Raw genomic sequence first — 19,806 nt, 5'->3', positions numbered from 1 at the left:
TTTCTGAAGAGTCTGCTGATTGCAACTTGAAAGCTTCATGTGATCAGTAAGAATAAAAGCCTATAGCAACAGCACGAGCAGATCATAGGGTTTGCAATGTTCATTACACCCACAATACAAGCCCCCAGAGTAATCAAACACATTGAGTGATTTTGCTATGCTTTCCAACTGTGGAGATAAAATGTAAAGTTTGTCCTACTGGCAGCTGAGGAAAGGCCATGAGGTTCATACAGTTCAAAGAGTTTATCCTTTGGGGAGCATCACTGTGTGAGACTGAGCGACATCCCTTGTATGTGGTTTACCTGTTCCTTGTTAGTTTGAGTATTTCCTGTAGAATAATTCCTTGGTTACCTGTTTGTGGATATGCACCTTGTTGTTCCACAGGCCCTTGCTTTGTTTTTTGGACGGTTGGACTCTGTTCCCTTTCTTTTTCATTGGGGGTTTTGCTGGTTGTTGGACATTTTGATTTTGATTTTCTCACCAGCTTCACCTACCCCTAAATCCTTTGTTGCCTTATTTTGTAAAGTAAATTATTTGAACTGTGTTCTGGCAATTTTGTTTAAAAAACAAAAGTTGTTCATTGTCTTTCTGAGAGTTTATTCTGATGCCTGCGGTCTCCCTTCTTGCTGTCTTGAGTGTGAGATGGCAAAAAAGAGTCCAGAGCAGGAGAAGTTGTTGATTATATACAATATATTATCTTGCAAACAGGATGACCTTGTTTTACCATCAGAACAATGTCAGCACAATAGGCATGTCATTGTGTGTTGTACAATCAGGACAAAGTGTTCATTTAATCAGTAAATAATGACATATGTGGTGTCATAGGCAACAGATTATGACACACGCACTCCTAATCATATGGCATGGTTATTCATTTGGCTTTAAGACAGTGAATGCATATGATTAGTCTGCATAATTGGGTTCTCCTCCTGTTTTTCCAAATTATAACAGTCAGACTCATCACAAATCTGATTATAATCTCTCTTTCTATTCCCAGCCTACATGTGAAGTACGGTGAGCACAATTCCAGTCCAGAGGGTGGTGGCACTGTAATGCATCTCAAGCTCTTTGCTAAGAGAAACACCAGAGCAAGAATAACTTCTATGCTTTAACTGCAACACTAATTGTTTAAGAGTTAGCACACAACTTTCCAAGAGTTAACACAAACACATGGATGAACCATATTCATGGACGACAAGTGAGACAAATGTTTTTTGATCTGCTTCTATATGGGCTCTAAGTCATGCTTCTGTCTCTCAGATCATTCAGTTTTTGCATATGGAGAAAAATGCAACTCAATGGTCACAAATGTGTATTCCATGATTTACAAATGACCAAATAGATTTACCAATGTAAATTGTGCAGAACTTTGAGTACTCGCAAATGTGTTTTCCAATTCACACATTAATGCCAAGCAATTTGAACCCATGTAAAATAGTTTTACAAATATGCATTGATTTTAATCAATCACGCCTCAGAACTCTTCCCTAACTTCCACCAGCAAATCTACATCCCCACCAAGGCAAAAAAATTCCCTGGGCCATGTTTACGCGAACATTCCTGCCAGCCTCAGAGCCCTCCCCTGTCCCCATATTGATCTATCAATCCACATTTTCCTGCTTCTCCTAAGTACTTACCCCAAGCTGATGAAAAGGGGAAAGCCAACAAAATAAATTTAAAAAAAAACAAAAAAAACAGTTAAGTGTGGATAGATGAAGCTACACCAATTCTGTTTTCACTCCCTAGCAGAACCACATCAATCTCTTCTTCAGTACATCTGCAATGTCATCATATCAGCAAATGTGGTGATGATGTAGTGATAACAAAGACAATAAAATCACTTTTCAAGCAGAAAGCCTGGAGGAATGGAGAAGTGAGGGCTATATCTAGAACCAAAAAAAATGCTTCTTTTCAGTCCTCACCTCAACATCAACAACACCAGCAATATGTGGCAAGCGCTCCCGACTATCCCAGGCTACAAAAGCAGGAGCACCCTCCGATAACATCCTTCGCTGTGCACTAAAAACTGACATGGTCACACCTACTGTTCTTTTTCTTACCACTTTGTTCAGATTTGACCATTCATGTTCTGAATTTTTAGAATTACCGTTCCCATCATGCAAAGTCATGCCGCATTAGCTATTGGTAGTTCCTGTCCGCACTGTAACCATGGAAACAGACAAAGTTCAGCTGAAGGAAAACTGTGATAATGAAACAATATTTGAAACCATTTTTTTTATGATTTCTTGTTCTTATGCCACACATGCACTTGTACTCTGGTCAACTCTGTCTATGTTGACCATACCAAGAACCGCTACTGTGTCTTAGGGGAAACATGGATCACTGTAGTGTCACTTTGTCATGTACAGCATGTGGGGCCCTGTGTAACTTGTGCAGAGGGCCAACCCCTATGTTAAATAATGTCCATGTTGAAGAAAGCTGAATAAATGTAACATTATTTGCAGCTTTACCAAAAGTAACTTGAATTTTCAATTTTCTCTGGAAGATTAAATGGGATACCCAGGAGACACACTCACCCACCACCACAGAGACCTGGGCTGAAACCCTGGCAGCAGTTAAAAAACACAATTTATAGTGTTTGCAGATGGAAAACCAGTGAGGGATCATGTTATTTTCATCACGTTCAAATATTAGCTAATACATGACAGCTAGCTAACATTCCTTTCAACATGAAAAAACAGAAATATGGCAGAAATAAACAGATATAGCAGGCCCTACTTGTGGTTTGCAAATTCCAGGCAACTCCTGAACACCGCTGCTTTCTGGAAGTTGTGCGATCATGCCAAAGTCTTATATCTTAAAGTCTTACTCTTCAATGTTGAAATGCGAAAATACAGCGCAAACACACACACACACGCACAGAAAGAAAGATTTAAGATTGAAAGCTTTATTTTCACATGCACGGAAACAAGTTTCACTGTGCAATGAAATTCTAAGTTTCCTGTCTTGATTAATTGCCATATACAGAAACAGCCCTGTGTAACCAGCAAGATAAATATAGGCTACACATCCACATCAGTGCTGAATGCGACCAATTCAATTAATTGGTCTGTCAATCCGGGAGATAATTACCTCCCATGGATCCTCATCTTCTGCTGCTATTCCACTGACTTTCAGTGGGTTGCACTATGACACTAAGGTCACTAAGTTTAAATGCCATTTCAAACTCAGGGCTGAGATGTGATGTGTGGGAATGTTTGCGACAGCCAAGTTACCTTCTTTATTGTCACATGCATAGAAATGTAATGTGAAAGTGCATGAAGTGGTGTTTATTAAGCTATCTAATGGCCCAGTGTCTTCATATCTAAAAGGATATGTTTCACAAACCTGATAAATTCTTGTTCTCTATGGGATAGATATAAATTTGGCTCTATGATATATTAAAATTTCATGCCTCTGCCTGTTTGAGGTCTACATTCATTCTACATTTATCTCTAGGTGCAAGTCCCAAGGTGGCGTAGTTATTTGTTGGGCTGTAACACAACTTGGTTGAGCCCTTGTCCCAGCTCTGTCACGCCTGTCTTCCAAAAATGTCCATACAACTAAATGCAGGAGGAATCATATGGAAAAACTTTTAAAAAATAAATAACATTTTATACAAGAGAGTCCTTTCTGTGCAATTGGGCAAATTGTAAAGACTGTGTATGAAAGTGTAACTGATGTGCCAGTCTGAAAAATAACTACCAAATGAGTTTACACTCACAAAAAAAAACAGATTGGGTGTCTGCTACCATCCATCGACTTAAAAAGTAGACGACTGCACAGAAATGTCACATAACTTGTTATTGTCCGCTCTATGATTTTGAACGATTAATTTCGTCACCGTATGTCTTCGTAGTGCGATATATTCCACGTGTGCTTAGCGTCGTATTAGCATTAGCGGAGTCCGGTTACACACACACACACACACTAGGGCTGTCAACCTTCCTCTTCAATCCCATTCGAATTTCATTACTTATTTTTTTTGAAATTCGAATAATATTCGATTTTTTTATGTTAAAATATAGCCTATTTATGCATTACTATAGGTTGGTTACCTTGTCGGGCATGGGGTTATTATACTTTTGGCCAGTAGAGGGCGTTCCGATGTAATCACAGTCGTCTATAGGACTGTGGATGTAATCAGTAAACATTCTATACCAGAAGTCAAGAGATGTTTGTTGTAAGTAAATAATAAAGATCAGGCAGAAAAGGGAAAGTTCAATTCTGAATTTTAATTCAACTCTGAGTACAACACTGAGCCGCGTCAAGGCTGCTGGAGAAACCTGGTCCTTTAAAAAAAATGCTTCCGTTTTTTTTTTTGTTTGTTTGTTTGTTTTTTTAAATACCAAAATGCTCTGGTGTCAAAAGAATGATAGGTTATGTGGTTCACCTTTATGTTTACACAGAAGTAATATATCAACTATTAACTATTAAATTCAACTCATTACTCAAAGTGCATCACATAGCCTACGAAAATAACTGAAATTGCCCACAGACAAAACTGAAAGTGCCTCATAAATATAACTAAAATCGTACATAACTACAACTCAAATTGCGCACTCAAAGTGCATACAAAAATAACCAACTTTGCAAATTCAAAAATAACTCAAATTGCGCACGCTACATACAAAAAATGAAAGTGCTTATGGCGGCAGTGGGCCGATAACAGGCATTACATTTCTAACGATGAGGAGGCAGGCATGAAAGAGGTGATTCGCGCCTGCTTGGCCTGAGGTTCATCAGTGTCCGAAGTTAGCTCGGCTAGCTTGCCAGGGTGTAGCGTCAACAGGTGTGTTCGCATGTTACTCATCGTGGTATGATACTTCATTCGAGCCTCGCACAGCTTGCATATTACGCTTTCTCTGTTTGTTATTGTTCCATTTTTTGACGGAAATCCAAAGTATTTCCATACCAAGCTTCTGTGATGTTCAGGAGTGGTAATCTCCGCCCGTGAATTCTCCTCGCTCGCCATTAATCAAAATTCTGATACTGTATCCTAGGCAACGCTATGATAACGTTCAAGCATTGAAGTAACGCGATAACTCAACGTGAGATTTGGATTCAGTCAGACTCAGACTCGAAGAACGACAAAATTCCTCATTACGTTGTCTTGAAAAAAAATAAAAAAAAAATAAATTAACATTCGACTAGTAATTCCTGCATTCGAATTCTATTGTTTTTTTAATAGTCGAATTATATTCGACGACTGAAAGTCTTTCCAACAGCCCTAACACACACACACACACACACACACACACACACACACACACAACTTTTGTTGGTAACACGGTTGATAAAATGATGAAGTATGTTTCTTTTCATTTAAATACAAAAAAAAAAAACAGTTAGAGCTTAAGCATGCCAATTAATGAATTTAGCGCAATCTATGAGTATATACTATAGAAACATAGAATTTCAAGCGAAACAACACTGTGATTTTTTCCCTTCATTATCTGAAATGTACCCCTAATTATAGAATCACTCTAATATGTTGTCATCTAACAAGACACTTGAAAAGATAAGAGAGGTCCTTATTTCAGAAGCAAAGAAAAGGAACAATGAGGACACAGTGGCAGCAATGATGGCCGAGACCTTTTCTCATAGCAAGAAGTTATTCGAGATGCACCCATGATTGCAGTTTTTAAAACCAGATGGCTCTCTTCAGTGTGCGTGAGGTAACTGAATAAGTGATTAGAGTATGTTCATATTTTAAATTCAAAAGTAGTTTGGAAACAATTTTTGGTTATTTCTCCCTCGTAATAATACTAATTGGTGTTGTATCATATATCATTTCAAGCCTGATTTGTCACCTTTACAGCAAGATATAACTTATAAGGATTGTGCTTCTGTGGAATGAGCAATACAGCTAAATGTGTAGGTAGCACCCAAAACATGTTTCCAGACAATTTTTCAAGATTTGGTGGAAAATTCTAACTGTTAAACTAATTGGTTGTTTCAGTGCATTGATAGTTACATTTCTCTGTACCCATTTTTGTGTCAAGTTAAGTGCTGAGTTCGAGAGGATAATGACAGTCGGTTTGCTGCCAAAGTTCTTCTCCGAGCCGGATGCTCACTCATCAAAACTGCTCAAGTCTTTGGCAAGAAGGGTGGTGCTAAGGGAAGAAAGATCAAGAGCATCCTGATGCCCATGACCCAGGTAGAACAGAGGGACAAACTGCCAAACACATCACTGTAAAGTTGACATTTTAAGAGGAAATGTGATGGGGAGAAGAGAGTAAGACAATTTGGAAAGAGGGGAAACTTTTTCACTGTATGAAAAATGATTTGATTATAATTCTAACTTTTGGTAGATTTGACAAATTAAACTCAAATAACTTAATCCCTTAACAATCCAGGCTGTGTGCCACTTAGTGACTTTCCACTGCCAGTACCTACTCTACACTACCAGATTCGGAGAGAGTTTCCACTACCCCTCCTTCGCATATCTAGCGTGGGAAATGTGCAACTCAAGTGACAAGACTGTGTTTCAAGAAGTGTGTGAAGTTATGAATTCGACCATGTTCCACCACCACTTGCATAGCTGCTGTGATTGGTGGTTCACTATTCTTGCGCTCTCTCTGAAGAAGAAGAAGAAGAATCAGGGGGAGACATTCCCCTTTATTGTCACACACACATGCACACAGCACACGGAGGTGAAATTTGTCTTCCGCCTTTGACCCATCCTGGTCGTCCTTCCTCCGCGGCAGACCAGGAGCGGTGGGCAGCCAGACCGGCGCCCGGGGACCCATTCTTCTGTGTCACCATTGGTCAGGTGGTGATCTTCTTGCATGTTTTTAGTGGGGGTATATTTTTACGGAGGATACCCCAGGTGAACACGGGGAGAACATGCAAACTCCACACAGAAAGGCCCTCCTCGAGCAGCAGGCACCGAAGCATGGTGGAGGACACACCCAGTGCCCGCTCTCTCGATAGAGTAGTTTGGCTCACTACATTTTTTAAGTGGCTTGCCCAACATTGCTCACTAATAAAAAAAAAACTTCCCAGGAATTGTTGGAACATCTTTGATTTTGAACACACACATACACAGGTTACAGCTTGCTTTAGCAGCAATTTGAAGCTCAGCATACAAGCTACAAATTTGCAATACGATATTGCAAATTCATATATCATAAAATTGATTGATAAAGATGAAATAGGTTATATTTGGAAGAAAAACTGTGTCCTTTGTTTAATGTGGCATTATGTGCATGACATTTGGTCTCCCTGTTGGTTAAAATGGTTTGCTTCCTGGCGTACTTTGTGCGGCCCACATACTCAGACTGACAACATTGATGTGAAAAGAGAGTGCATCCTCAAGGCGCTGTCAGTCTACCTGAATGAAGAGCCGGAGAAAGTGGTGGAAGAACGCATGGTATGTAATTTAGCTTTTATTCTCCAGTCCTTATATTTACATCTTACAAAAGAAAATGCAATTATAGGTCACACATTATGTTAATTAAATAGCTGTTTTGCATTAGTCATTTGTCCCTTGAAGCAAAAAAAAATCCATTGTTTAATCTGTATGATATTTATGTTTTTATTTACTTTTTTCAGGACTCTGATGTTGACAACGGTCAAGCTGAAATGGAGACTGTCTTCGGAGTATTTGTGATTCGCAGAGAAGGCGCAGAGCGTGACGACGGTCCAGAGGACGTGGGCATCATTTTGGAGGGGGTAGAAGTCCTCAATGAGCTGGATAATGTACCAGTAGCAGTTGCAATGCTTTAGTTTATGCACTCAATCTCAGCTACCCCCCAGAGTGGAAATACACTTTCGAAGCTCTGCAGAAACTCATCATGGGGCTTGATGGACAGAGGTTGTCTAAGAAACTGCAGGTGCTGAAAACCCTACTCGCATGTTAATATTTTGTAGGGTAACTGTTAGGGGTCTTCAACAATGAAAGTATCCCAGAGTCATGTTGGGGAAGGAGGGAGGGAGAAAATTAGTGCTTTAAAATGACAATCTGTTTTTATGTTCCAATGCTCCCAATTGTTGCAGAAATGTGGAGAAGACTTTTGTTCCTCTATTTCTGTTTTAACAATGCTTCAAATCGTTGCCTTGTTTGAATTTCAAGGACATGTGTATGAGTATTTCAGACTATTTTTCCATACAAAAGCAAAGATGACAATAGGTTAATCTGTTTCGTCTGATTTTGAATTTAAAATGAGACTGAATTTTTAGCATTGCATATTAATGCACTGAAATTGTGTATCTGAATTTTTTTTACTCTGAAATTAAAGCTTCATATGTTTATTAGTGAATTTTAACCTTAATTTTTCAATATTTTCATATTCAAAATCAAAATTTCATGTTTTTAAAAATTAAATTGAAATAAATTAAATTTGTCAGAAAACAAAGTTCAGAATTCAGTTGATAAATTTTCAAGCTGCCAAAATTTACAATTTGTGTTGTATTAAATTTACAAGCTGTGAACTTTACAGTTCATTCTTTGGTTGTGTCACAATCAGTTTCCTTTATAATCCTTCTGTATTTATTCTCCCAGATAATTGTCTTTCTTTTCTTTGGAAGTCCAGTTCTGTTAAGTCAGGTCAGTATTACTTTTTGTTATAGTCAACTTGTCAGATTCAGTTCAGTTAGGGGCCCCCATTTTAGTCTTTTTCTTAGGATACAGACCTGTTTTTCTCCCAGTGTGTCTCACTTTCTTTTCCTTAGTGTTATTGTTGCCTGTCTGTTCTCCCCTGTCTGTTTAGCTGGGTGTTCACCTGCACCCAGTCAGCTCTGCCTCCTCGGGTGTTCACCTGACGCACATGATCCTAATTAGGCACAGGATAAAAGGGGAGAGCTCTCTCCTACCTGTGTTGGATTGTCCTGAATCCCTGGCAGTGTCTTTGTTTGTCTCATTGTGAGTACTATGCTACACTATCTCCTCTCCTCATGAGTTGTTAATGCTAACTGCTTTTGGACTGCCACTTAAAGTGTACTTTTGTGTTTCAGTGTCTTCCTGCCGCTTCAGTGCATGCCTTACATCAAACCTACTTCGTCGCAGCTGTTTTTTGCTGTTACACCATTTGTGTTTAAAGTAAATTGTATTTACTTTTATTTCTCTGTCGCTGGTCTGCATCCTTGGGCCCTAACAAATTATTCAGGCGTAAAGCCTAACACTTTAATTCTTTTCTTTCTTTCTTTCTTTCTTTTTGGAGCTTATCTGATTCTTTAAGTGGAAATCCAGCGCATCCCAGGACACCATTGCACTGCCTCTCTCTCTCCACATGTGACAGCAGGGATCCGAGACGAACCTCCCACTTGCTGGAAATCTTTGTCGTCGTCCTCTTCTTCAGAAAACAACAACAAAAACCTACCTGCATGCCATATAAATTAACCTGAGTTAAGATCAAATTGTTTCTTTCAGTATAGACATTAATTTGGAAATCTTATCTTAATTCTACTACTTTTTTTTCATACTCACATGTTCACATATTAAACACAAACAAACATGCCAATACATAAAAAGTATTTCTTCAGGTGATAATGTCCACCAGCAATAGTAACTTACTTTTCCTGTAATTCACATCATAAAACACTTTACAGTGCCTCTGCCTCAGTCACACGTTTCTCCAATTGTTTTTTTTTTTTTTTTTTTTTTGTTATACACACATTAGCATTAGCTAGCGCTAAACAAAAAGAAAAATTACACTCACTAGAGAAATGAACACTTCAAACATTCGTCCTTCTCTATTTCCCTCTGTTTCAGTCCCTTTCAGAACGAGCTGTTTCTGGTGTCTGTAGCTTTAAATGCAAATGAGCTGCTGCTGCCCTACCCATGTTACTGTGGTAACAGGGAGAGCTTAGACTCTAATGTAGCACTACCCCTGTGAAAGTAGCGGAAATGGGGACAATGAGCAAACCCAGTCCTTCAGTAGTTCAATCGTACATGTTCGAACCTGAATCGGATCCTGAAGGGAGGGGAGGCTCCTAGAGAAGCTCAGACTCAGAGAATTCAGCAGGAAGCTTTTGAAAGGTTAGTCAAAAAATGTCTTTCTATTTTTTTCTCTTCAATACGAGCTCCCCCTGTACAGGGGGCAGCGTGAGATGCGTGCAGTTCAGAGGGTCGATGCTCACGCTAGGAAGCACCAATCCTAACTTGTAGCGTACCAAAATGACGGGGAAAAATTCAGGTAAAAGCCTCTACCAAGCATTGCCATCCAAACAAAACATAATTCATACCCCAAGAAATTATATGGGCATGTAACAAAAACATGAAAATAGCGCATGTCCACTTTATTGGTTGCAAACACTGGTATGCAAGGTTTTTTATTTCTTTAGTTTTATACGATGTAGGATATGCAGGATTTTTTTTATTTGTTTGTATCAGTGCACATGTGGAACGTGTGCAACAACACAGTCAGAGCCTGAGAACATATGCTGCCAGGAGGTGCCACAGGTCACATTATCTTTACCTGCACTTATGAACAGTGTATGATTACAGATAACATGCCACTGCAGATACTCACCTTATGTTATGCATAATAAGTTACAACACGGCTGCAGCAGCTGGATGAAAGGCCTCCATGCATGATCGACCATCCAGGTTTAGAACCTGTTTACCTAAATGTGCTCTTGCTGCAGAACGCATACAACATTTACAGGGTTGATTACAGTCCTTTACAGCTATGGGGGATAGAGCAGTCAGTTTTATCTAAAATAACTTACTTAACTTCAGTGTTCACGCACCATATAGTCAGCCAATGCCACAAATTCAGATCATATTTTTTCTTGAACATATAGCCAAGTTTTCCCTAAGCAAATAGTGTATATTACACATGAATTCACATGAAACATTTTACAGATATACTATAAATATTTATTGACTGCAGTCGTGAATATTTGCACATGGAAATACAGTAGTACAGTAGTATTTAAGTGTGTTTTTTGGTTTATTTATTGTGTTGTGTCATTTGTGTCATGTACAATATAAATGTTTATTTTTTGAGTGAAAAAAAGAAGTTAAAACTTACAAATGTGGCCTCTGTTTTCACTGGTTTGGACTCTCCATGGACTTTGGAAAGCTCAGTTTGAAAAGAGGATCCCCTGATAATGTAGTAGCTTGTCCTCTATCAGCATCTATCTCATTGTAATGCAATACATTACAACATTAGTCCTTGCAGGACACAGTAGCCTAGACAGCTGTAACAAAAGTATATTTTTATGATAATAGGGTGTACTTAGGAGTAAAACATGACAGCACTGTTACAGTGTAAATTCAAGCACAAAAGGCTGCAACAGCTCACTGCTACACTTGAGCAACAGCAGGTAACTGTATTGATGCACAGGCCTATATAAAAAGAGAGAAGTGACATCAACTTTATCTTACATGTATAGCTATGTCAACAGCTACATACAGTGTAAAAAAGGATCACTCATAAATAAACTCCAAGAGAAAAAACTCATTGCACAGAATGGTTGGCTTGGAGTGTAAATTGTGCTGTGATGTAGCAGTCTCAACCATACACTCGTTTTGTTCTGGCCTATGCTAACATACTCCAGTTTAGAAAATATTTCCAAATGCATTATTTTCACAAATTCCCAAGGCTTAGACCCTGCGGAGCGTCTGTGTATGTATCACTTGACCGACTGGATGACTGGGTTTGCATATGGAGACCATTCTGATTGCTAACTAGAAGCTACCGGTTAGCGTTAGCTTGTGCTATGTGGCAAAACAGACGCTACAACACACAATAGTTTGCGCTAATCTACAAAAGAAACACACAGCTAATTATTTGTATACTTACATGTCCCTTGTCTGCAGGTATTCCACGCAAAACTGGAAGTGACTAGAAAAAGTCTCGCGGCTAATCCTGCATTGTACTGGTTAGCACACACCAACAGGTTTTTGCCAACTGTAGCGGGGACGTTGCCTCCAAAAGTGAATTCAGTCCACGCCGCTCTTCTGTCCTCTGCGGCTGGGAGCCGATGGAACGATTTGTGCTTGTCTTTACAGCCAACAACAGAACACTGTGTGTGGTGCCTCAACATGATGATTCCTAACACAGTGCTTTAGATGAGGAAATGGCGGATCTGTGAGAAGGTAGCTGTATCTGGTGGGTGGAGAGACACTGGGGAGAGGAGATGTGCAAATGTGCCGGCCTTTTACATAGGACTCAGTGCCGAATGGATCAGCTTGTTTGGAATCTACAGGCAGGGTGCTTTCAGAAATCCGCATCTCACTCAAAAAAGCATGGACGGTCTTATTTCACACTTTGTATGAATGTGGCAGCACCAGAGACACAAAATAACACCCCAAATCCCAAAAAAGTGAGTTTTTCATGATATGGGACCTTTAATCAACTAAAAATAACTTTTCCTCTTTTTTTCTCAGTAGCTCAGTATGCTTCTTCTTCTGCCGCGTACCACCTCGTACTACCCTCCCCCTTCTCTGTCTCCCGCTTAGCTACTGGGAAAAAGGCTTATTCTATGGCCATTTACTGCCACCCTCTGGACTTTTAATGCAACAACAACAACAACATTAATAGTATAATTGCAACTGAACAGGTTAAATATGAATTTATGTATAAATGTATGGATGAATGTATCCAAAAAATTAATGGAAATGTAACTATAACTGTAATTTTCTTATGCTAAGTGTAATCAACTATAGACAGTTAATTTAAACAATAGAGTTAAAATATATGTTAAATTTATGGGGGTTACACTTACAAGCCGAAGCCAAACAAAACAAGCTGTCTGCATAGAAATGAATGTCCCAGGTAAACACAGCTCATGCCATATATTAAATATACATATTAAATATATTAAACTCTTAATTGCAGTAACATCAATCAAATTCATGCATAAAGGTAAAAACAGTCAGATTGAGTGTAATATTGAAAGTGACACAGCATTTACATCAGTGCTTTAGCATCAGTCCCTTCAAATTCTATTTTTTGCCTGGCACGTCATAATCATTATGAGGTAAAACATGAATAGACATTACATGAGACTAACAAGGGAAACTGCAACCACCTCAGGCTGCTCTGTCAGGGATGTCAACAAACATAACGTACTTACAGAGACAAATAAGCACACCATGTATACATATGGCTGTACCACATTTACAGGACATCCATCTTACAATATGGGTGGAATGCAAGCTGAGCTCCATCTGCTTGTTGTATTGGCAAGAAAAAATATTCAGTACTTTTTTTATTCCTTATACTCACATAAATCTAAAAATAAAATGGCCATTTGATTTCTATTATTGGTTATTTCTCCCAGTCTCTAGTCAAGCCACCTTAAATATACTAATATATGGAGCATATATGGAGCAAACAATTTAATGAAATCCAATACAATAACACAACAACTTGTGACACCTCTGACAGTGTCACCAAATCAATTTTCTCAGTAGGTCTATGTGTATTAAACTTGTGTATTAAATTACATTAAAATGATTTTGAAGATTTCATTCTAATGCTGGCCTCTTGGATAGTATGAGAGAGATAATTCAAAACAAGGTGTCCCGATATATGAAAATAACAAAGTGGAGGCAAACAGTCCAAGTTGATCATCTTCAATAACCAGTCCTTTCTTCTATAAATTATGCTTGTACCCTGTATATTGCCAACCACAGATTGTGTTTTTATTGACCTAATAAGGGAACGATTTTTAATAGATGTATCTGCAACGTATAAGACAATGCTGAATGACTATCTCTCTGAAACATTTACTAAAAACTTGTTTAATTTGTTACAATATCAGTTAGTAGCACCTGTGGTATGGTTAATGTTTTTCATGGTTTTGTTTTGACAACTCACAACACCTTGTGTAAGGTCAAGGAAAGATAGCTTTCACTAACCTTAACTGCAGTGTTTTAGTTACCTTAGCCTATACGAACACCAGTCCTAGAGTCAAAGTCATGCACTTCGTGTTTTGCCTCTCAGCCAAAAGCCTTTTGGGATGAACATGAACATTGACAAGTGCTTTACCATTAGCCAACTAATTACCTAAACATTCACGAAAATATACATATATAGACAGAAAAAAAATAGTGGCACCACAAATTTCAATATTTTTGAGCACCCCCCAAGATTCTCAAATGAGGATTTCTGGGGAGCTCATATCTCTTTCAGGGGAGCTAAATTCCCCTGAGCTCCCCTGTATTTCAAATCCTGTTGCACAGAGCTGGGGTAATGAACAACCTAAGACTTCTTTTTTTAATTATTTGGGCATTCTTTGGTTTATTAGTGAGCAGACAACTGACAGTATACGATGGGAAAGCAAGACGCGGTGAGACATGCAACAAGGGCCCCCAAACCAGAAATAAACTGTGGACCTTACAATTACAGGGTCACAGTTCATATAGCTCTCTTGTTCACACGTTCCTTGATCATAATGTGACTGGGATTACATCATCTGTTGTTAATTTAGACAGCAAGCTCACCACCTTTCTGCTTACCACTCTGTTGGCCCGAACAGTCTGAAAGGCATTGATGGAAACATTGTGGTCGGGAATATCCTGGTGCAGCCATGTTACTGGGTGGCATTGCTAGGTCATCAATTTTATCTGCCTGTGATCTCACATTGCCCATGATGACAGAGGGGAGATATGGCTTTTATCTCTTTCCCTCAGTACCTCTGTCTTGCACTGCCTTGACCTCCTTTCCATTTCCTTCCCGCAATAGAGGTTCTCCTAATCTCCTCTTGAATTTTGTAAATTTGCTCGGGTGTTCTAGCCAGTGAGAGCATCCACAATGAAATGCTAAAAATCACAGAATTTAAATTACAATTGTCTTTAACATTGTCCTTAACTCCAGGATTTCCCTCCATATATGGAACCAAGGACTCATAACCCTGCTCCACAGAAGTAGAAATAAAGTGGACCTTACTGAATAAATGTCCTGGACAAATTCCAGACTGGAATTTTACCAAATGATCATCCAACAGATCATATTTTCACCCTCAGCACCCAAATTGACAACCAAATAAACAAAAAACAAAAGCAAATTATTCTCCTTCTTTGTTGATTTCAAAAAAATTGGCACAGGGGTCTGCTGTACAAACTATTGGAAAGTGGTGTTGGGGGAAATATATGATATTATCAACTCAATGCAAACAAGTGTGCTATCAAGTTTGGCATACAATACACAAACTTCTTTCCCCAAAGCTGGGTGTTAGGATCTGATAGATCTTTCTGCTCCTAGTGTTCTCTGTTTCCCTTTTCCCTAGTGTTATGGGTCTGTCTGTCTTAGCTGGGTGTTTCCCTGCACCCAGCTGGCTCCGCCTCTCCGGCAGCGCACCTGGAGTGCATGAGCCTGATTAGGGCTCAGTATTTCAATATTCAATTCAATATTCCTTTATTAGTCCCGCGAGGGGAAATTCCAATATTTAAGGAAGACACTGAAGCCCCATTTACACATACACAGATATTTTGAAAAACAGACACATTTCCCTTCATTTGTGCCCTTCGTTTACACGCAAACAGAGAATTCGCCACTGAAAACGATGCATTCTAAAAACTCTGGCCAGAGTGGAGATTTTGGAAAACTTCGGTTGCATGTGCATGTAAACGGAGAAAAACGGAGACAAACTGAGTTTTAGGTAGCCAACGTCACATTATACGTCAGAACTTGCACCCGGCCAAGAGTGCGATTTTCATTTTCATTTGGCTATGGTGATCATGGATGCATTCAGATGCATTTATGTTGGTGCGAACCCTTTTCTTATGTTTGAATTTGCAAATACAGCTGTTCTATTATGTCGAGGAGCGGACACGCATGAGTGGTCGGAGGTCAGCAATTTTGCAAGCCCCCCCCCCATACATACATGGGTTAGTGTAAATGAAAAGTTTTCTGAAAATGGACATGTGTGTACGTTGTTATTTTTGAAAACAGAGAGGGTGAAATGTCTGTTTATGAAAATAGCCTGCTACGTGTAAACGTAGTGTGTGCTTGGGTGGTTGCCGGATTATCCTGATCTCTTCCATGAGTTTACCAGAGCCGTGCCCAGTGAGTATTTCCAGTCATTGACTAGTTGCAGTCAGCAACTAGTCAGCTCAGTGGCTTTTTCTTTTGCCTCACCTGTGCTTTTGTTTTTCACAGCGCCGACCAGCCACGTTCAGCCTTTGCCCAGCCTCAACCTCCCACATGGGGAATTGTTTTGTTCCAGTCGTTGAGTGCGCCTTTTGTTTCTTTTCCCACTTGTTGAGTGCGCTTTTGGTTTATTGTTTCCACTCCTTGTGAGTGTGCTTTGTGTTGAATTCCTTGTGAATAAATTCATTTTTCTTTGTTACTCTTTTCTCTTGGTCTGTGCATTGAGTCCAGTAACGTCTAAATTCAGGCCAAACCTAACACTGGGAGGGTAGACAGGGTGCAGCAACTTGGACATCCCAATCAAAACCGGTCTTAAAATATTGGACTCCTTTTAGGGTTGCAAGATCTGGCGTTGTTGGTTATAAGGTTCAGACTGGAGCCACACAAACCACAAGGATGCAGAATTGCCTGGACTTAATACTTGTTTATTATGATTTTAATGATTGGGTTGAGAGGTGGTGTCACCGAGCCATGGTTCTATAGGAATAAAAGAAAGAAAGGAAACAAGTAACTCATGCCTGCTACATATAACTAAAGTACCATTAAATTAGAATACAATCCATCTTATAAATTCGTGATCCATAAACAGATCAAACCAAACGATTAGGCATGTTACAATTCTTAACTTACTTAAACTTAATGCATTAAAATAGGTTTGGATGTACTTACAATGAACTGAGGTCAAATACGCATGGCAAGGTGAGCACCACCAGTACACACGCACACACAATCTGGAGACAAAGGGAAAAAGGGGGGAAGGCCTCTACTGGGCCTCTATTTGTAGAGTGGGAGGGACAGTGGGAGGTGCTCACATGCATCTCCTGCTCTGCTCTCCTGCAGACAGGAGTGCTCCGCCTTGGAGTTTGTGACAGGCGTCCACTTGCAAACCAAGAGTTTATAAAATGGAACAAACACCAAATTCAGACTCTGCATGCACTTTGGAAACCTTGAGTTTATTTAAACTGTGCTTTATAAATAAAGATGGATTGGATTGGATTGGATTGGATTGGATGCAGAATTCTGTAAATCCATTCTCCACGTCCAAAAATAAATAAATAAATAAATAATAATGCATGCAAAGCAGAATTAGGATGATCCCCACTAAACATCAAAATCCAAAAGAGAGTATTTAAATATAATAAACACTTTGAAAACCTAACTAATGAGAAAAAACTATCTGGTGGGTGAAATACAGCAATGTGCAACACGGCAGCACATTTTGTGAACTGTTGTGATGGAAAAAGGTCATCCTATGGAAGAATAAAGTATCTGTGTTCCTTCACTGACCATCTGCACTGTGCTGCCTTTCATACAGACACACACTGCACATACATACATACATACATACATACATATATACTTGAATACATACACAACACAGACTGTTCAATACATATTTTACAAAGAAAGTTGCAATGTTCTCACTCATTTGTATATATATTTTAGCATATCTATAAAATCTGCGTTTTTTATATTCCTATTTTATCTTTTTTTACTTGTAATCTAAACTTTTTGTTATTTATATCTTTGATTGCAAGGTTGCACATTGTTCCACAGATCTGTTGACATTTTTCTTTCATTTAGTATATCTTTACTTGTCCTATATTGTACATTTTTGTTTTTATTTCCTACGTGCTTTTGCAGTGTAAATGTCTGCTTCCCATGCCAGTAAGGCCCCGTTGAATTGCATTGAACTGAATTGAATTGAATTGACAAAGAGAGGGAGAAGCATCAGCACTAGCAGGCAAACTGGACCACCAACCAGCACATCTGAAGAGAGATGGAATGATGTTGATGATCCAGACATTACACCACCACAACCTACCTTCAGACTTAGCCATTCACCAGCCTTTTTTTTTTTTTTTTTTTTTATCCACTCTGTTTTACAGACACCAGTTCAAACACCAGTAACTTTGGCTCATCTCATTACTCAACACCCCTTTTTACTGAAATAACATTAACATCCCTGTTTATTGTTGGTTTCTGTGCTCAGGTGCCTGTCTCATGTTCCAGTCTACTCCCTGTCTGTCTTCCTTGTGAGTTACTGGATCTGGATTTCCTCTTGGACCTGTTTTCTCTGGCCTCCTCGTCTGCTCTTGTGATTGGACTTCGCAGATTTGATTGCTTAACATTATTGGAAAGAGCATTATTCTTGTCAAGATTGTAGGTTACTCCAGAGGATTACTGGCAATCTTGTATGTAGACTGTGATGTGGATTTCAAGAATTATGGTATTTATTCCACCAGGGTCCTGTCCCTATCTTACAATGTTAATGGGTGTTAAAAATAATTTGTGTAACTATCTCGTGACTGCGATCCACTCAAAAGTTTAATGGGTTTTCCCTTGGCCCATACTACACCCTTCCACCAAGTTTCATGAAAATTGGGGGAGAAGGTTTTTTTTGTGTAATCCTACTGAAAAAGAGTCAAACAAACCAGTCAAACAGAAATCATAACCACCTTGGCAAAGGTAACAACAAAGTCATGGGATACTCACCATGCCATGCTCATATTCTCTTTTTTAACACAAATACAATGAAATTTAAAAGTTCCTGCACATGTTTCACATTTATAGCCTTCCAAGCATGTCGGGGAGAATAGTCTGTGTGCTGCAGGTGGACTATTTAATAGTGACTGTAAACTGGTGAATAAGAACAGTATTTCAATTTAAAGAGAAATAGCAAGCATCAAAGTGATGAGTATAATATGTGTCCTGATCTGGTCTGTTCAGTTTTGCCATTTCCTGTTTTATTTTGAAGTCTTCCTTAGTGTGTCAGATTTTACTTTACTTCCTGTGTTTTCAAACCCTTGTGACTGTCTGATTCATGTCTCCTGTGTCTAATTAGCTCTCCTCCCTGTCTATTTAAGTGAGTCTGTTTCCCTTTGTCCTTGATGGTTCATCCATTGTATGTGGTTTACCTGCTCTTTGTTAGTTTGTAGAGTATTTCCTATTCCTATTTTTTGGACTGTTAGACACTGGTCCCCTTTTGTTCATTAGAGGTGCTGCGGGTTGTATGTACTTTGATTTTGATTCTCACCAGCTTCACTTACTGGTAAGGCCTTTGTTGCCTTATTTTGCAAAATAAATTTGAACTGCTTCTACCCTGCCTTTTTGTTGGTCTGCATGTTGGGTTCGCTTCCTGTTTTTTCCTGGTCCCACATTATAACAATATGACTCTGCTTTTGTTCTGATAAAGGAGTAGTGCAAAAATGCACAATATACTGTATTTCTATTACTTATTGTTTTTTCCATATTCAAAACAATCAGTATACAACAATCCAAAGTACAAATACAGTCCTATGTCCTTCCTCATTGCTACCTTCCCAATACAATTCATAAAAAAACGTAAATTTATCTTCAGAACAGATGAAGACGTAAGACCATAAAATCCACCTGAAAGTACTTTCATGGCATTCATTTGCTTCCATTTTACCATCACTCTCCTCCACTTACAAGAGTAATATACCCATAGGGAGCACTGAAATATGTGGAGAATCTGCAGTCTCTCCTCCAAATCATCTTGCTTTGGTTTTAGGAGAGATAAAACTTTCTTTTTCTACCATTAACATTCCAGGTGGAAATGCACATATTATTCAACCGAGAAAAAACACTAATTGAAAACAGTATAACATAAAGCCACGTCATCAATGAGTTTCAAAAAATAACACCAGCGAACCTCTCTCTGAACGAAGTACATGTAAAAAATCATACCTTGCTCGTATAACAGAGCCTTGCGTGACAAAAGAACATAACTGAT

The sequence above is a fragment of the Chaetodon auriga genome, chromosome 22 (assembly GCF_051107435.1).
Source record: "Chaetodon auriga isolate fChaAug3 chromosome 22, fChaAug3.hap1, whole genome shotgun sequence".
NCBI lineage: Eukaryota > Metazoa > Chordata > Actinopteri > Chaetodontiformes > Chaetodontidae > Chaetodon > Chaetodon auriga.
Note: the sequence above shows the minus strand (reverse complement) of the source record.